This window comes from Palaemon carinicauda, chromosome 5 (genome assembly GCF_036898095.1).
Source record: "Palaemon carinicauda isolate YSFRI2023 chromosome 5, ASM3689809v2, whole genome shotgun sequence".
In the NCBI taxonomy this organism is placed as follows: domain Eukaryota; kingdom Metazoa; phylum Arthropoda; class Malacostraca; order Decapoda; family Palaemonidae; genus Palaemon; species Palaemon carinicauda.
The window spans coordinates 3,814,038-3,817,779 of NC_090729.1; the positions used below are offsets into that span (position 1 = coordinate 3,814,038).

Genomic DNA, 3,742 nt, shown 5'->3' on the forward strand with positions numbered 1-3,742 from the left:
GCAAGATGTGAAGGTGTGAAAATGCGTCCCCTGCTGATTAGAACACGCCAGAATCATGAAGTCGACGCGCACGGGGCGACTCGGCAGGAGCTGTAGGATCTGTAGAGGGGCCAGACTACGGCCCCTAAGCCTGCCTGAATAATGGAGAGGTATCCTTCAGGTCTTGACCATAGGCCTGGACCGGAACAAGCCCCCCCCCCCCCCCCCCCCTTTCCTTTGACGAGTCCGAGAACAGCATCAAGAATGGGGGGAAAGGACGAGAATATCCACTACCATCAAGAGGTTCCATAGGTCAACACCCATTGCAGGTCTAATAGTTCCGCTGGTCCCATAGGGGCCAGGAAGTCCAGTTAAAAGTTGCCTGAAACCACCGGAACTTGGACCGCCCCACATGGAACTTATCCTGAGGCGACCGTTCGGACTATATACGGGTCAATGAGGAAAGGAGAACTAGGAAACGTTCCAAGGTAGGGTTGAAAGCTCTGCTTGACTGAGAACAGGTACTGCGACTCTCCTCAGTCTTGCCACAGTCAACTGAAAGGAAGGCTCGGAGGATGTGGCAACAGAATCTGGCGTCCCCAGGTGGTCACCCATCCAAGTACCGACCAGAACCGACGTTGCTTAACCTCGCTGGACGGACGAGAAGCGGAGTTTCCAACGTGGTAAGGCCGTTGACTCAATATCATGGCCAGATACTCCAGATGTTGAGGCAGAAGAAGAGAAGGCTCCAAGCAAAATACCATGAACCCACACTCATGGTAAGCATCCGGAAGCTTGTCCCGGCGCTGAAGAAGGTCGAACCCGAGCCTACCGGAGTTGACCAGCCTTCCAAAAAGCAGAGGAGGCGGAAGCCTGCACCTGAGCGGCCATGAGGAAAGCAGGGAGAGTTCTCTGGAGAAAAAAACCTGCTATGCCACGGCAGGATAGCCACACTGCATCATAAGCAGGAATACTTGCAGTCTAGGCTGAATTCGACGAGCTCCCTGGAAGATAGATGGAATGGAAACTGAAAGTACCCGTCCTTCCGATCCAGGGTTTAAGGAGTCCTGTCGCCTCGTTACCAGTCTGATCGATTCTGCTGTTCTACGCTGGCCGAAGTTTGTTCGACAAACTTGATCAGGGCTGAGATGTCGACTACGGAACTCCCCTCTCAGATCCTTCCTTACAAGAAAGGATCGACTGAAGAGGCCGGGGGTGAAGCCGTTGATGATCCTATGGAGGACCTTCACCTAAGGTATGGATCATTCTGCCCAACCGGGCAACTCTTGCCGATGCTATGGCATAGAGGTTCAGAGACACTGAATTCGCTGACAGAGACGGCAGGCGCGATATCCTTGGCTGATCACAGAGATTGTGCGGGAATGGGCATCGGGAAACTGTCATCCGGATGAGTAACCTTTAGCATCCTCCCAGCGAGAAACCTGCAATCCTAGAGTTCGTGAACTCTGCCGCTCCTTTTAGGACTATGCCCCCCCGGGGGAGCCTCCCGTGCCATCTGTTCCTGACAGGAGGAAACTGCAATTGGACACCTTGTCCCAGTTGTCGTAGCCGATAACTTAGGCTGACGTGGTTGAAAGAAAAGGGCGCTGGAGCCCTGCAGAGTCTGGAAGAAAGCGCCTTGGAGGAGTGAAAACGGAAGTCGATTTCCTCCGCACAGCCGCTGTCTAAGTCTCTGTCCTTGGGCACAAACAAACTCTTCTCAAGGATGGAAGGGTGCCTGAGGTCATCGACCTCCACAGATGAGACACCCGAAGGAAGCCCTCAGTCAGCGCGTCCAGATGGTACAACATCGAGCTTGTCCGCACGTTAGATACTTAACGACGAAAGGCCAAGGTGCCTGAGCTCGAGAGGAGGAAAGTACCCATGATCTTCCTGTAGCTTCCTTGAACCAAACCTCGGGCCGTAACCGAGGAGGGAAAGGACCTGGTAAGCCCCCAGAGGAAGGGGTAAGCAGTCACCCCTTGGCCGATGGAGAAATCTCGAACGGAAAGCCCCCCGCCAAAAATCCTTCCAGGGAATGACGAGGAAGGGCTAACCCAGGTTCTGGAAAGAGGAGTGTTGCTCAGACCTCCCTGAAGTTTCTTCCTATTCTTGCAAGTGCCATGCTCTGCGTTTATGGGGTGAGGCCGTGTTCTGGAAATACGCTCCAGAAGAACTCGCCAGGCTGGCCATGCTGCGAAAACCCCAATGGGAATCGTGGTCGCAATCGCCCTGGAGCTCGCGCGATGGTAATTCAAAGATTTGCACGTGGGCGAACGTGGAAGCGCCCATGCGCGGTCACGCAGGAACGCAAACGAAGGTGAGTGAAGGAGCGCAGAAGGAGAGCGAGCGTGGTAGGAAGGGCGAGAGCTGGTGGTCGGCGAGCGATAACCCATAGACGAGCAATGGATACTGCAAGAATTAAGCCGACGTTCGTGCGAAGAAACACTGTAGGTTCGAGCGATGGAACACCGTCGGTTCGAGCGGGCGCGCAGGCGAGCGGTCGCAAGGGTGGGCAGGTGAAAGAGCGCGAGTCCGAGGCGGCGAACGCAAGCGTTAGCACGATAGCGAGGAAACGCGCTGCCGCGTGGGCGAGGAAGACCGCTGGCGATATGGATCAACAGGCGATCGGTGGTGAGCTGGCGAGCGCTAACGCGCAGGTTGGCGATAGCGCGTTGTGGGATGTCGACGCGTTGGCGAGCGATGGCGAGCAGCATGCGCAGGCGGGCGATCGCGCGATGGCGAGCAGCATGCGCAGGCGGGCGATCGCGCGATGGCAAGCAGCATGCGCAGGCGGCCGATCGCGCGATGGCGAGCAGCATGCGCAGGCGGCCGATCGCGCGATGGCGAGCAGCATGCGCAGGCGGCCGATCGCGCGATGGCGAGCAGCATGCGCAGGCGGGCGATCGCGCGAAGCATGCGCAGGCGGGCGATCGCGCGATGGCGAGCAGCATGCGCAGGCGGGCGATCGCGCGATGGCGAGCAGCATGCGCAGGCGGGCGATCGCGCGATGGCGAGCAGCATGCGCAGGCGGGCGATCGCGCGATGGCGAGCAGCATCCGCAGGCGGGCGATCGCGCGATGGCGAGCAGCATCCGCAGGCGGGCGATCGCGCGATGGCGACCAGCATGCGCAGGCGGGCGATCGCGCGATGGCGACCAGCATGCGCAGGCGGGCGATCGCGCGATGGCGAGCAGCATGCGCAGGCGGGCGATCGCGCGATGGCGAGCAGCATGCGCAGGCGGGCGATCGCGCGAAGCATGCGCAGGCGGGCGATCGCGCGAAGCATGCGCAGGCGGGCGATCGCGCGAAGCATGCGCAGGCGGGCGATCGCGCGATGGCGAGCAGCATGCGCAGGCGGGCGATCGCGCGATGGCGAGCAGCATGCGCAGGCGGGCGATCGCGCGATGGCGAGCAGCATGCGCAGGCGGGCGATCGCGCGATGGCGAGCAGCATGCGCAGGCGGGCGATCGCGCGATGGCGAGCAGCATCCGCAGGCGGGCGATCGCGCGATGGCGAGCAGCATCCGCAGGCGGGCGATCGCGCGATGGCGAGCAGCATGCGCAGGCGGGCGATCGCGCGATGGCGAGCAGCATCCGCAGGCGGGCGATCGCGAGCAGCATCCGCAGGCGGGCGATCGCGAGCAGCATCCGCAGGCGGGCGATCGCGCGATGGCGAGCAGCATGCGCAGGTGGGCGATGGCGAGCAGCATGCGCAGGTGGGCGATGGCGAGCAGCATGCGCAGGTGGGCGATGGCGAGCAGC

At 60.6% G+C, this 3,742-nt stretch overlaps 1 pseudogene; it reads right to left on the bottom strand.

Annotated features, from left to right (window-relative positions):
• Positions 1–557: 557 nt before the first annotated feature.
• On the bottom strand, positions 558–676 carry LOC137641738 (5S ribosomal RNA; annotated as a pseudogene).
• Positions 677–3,742: the final 3,066 nt, after the last annotated feature.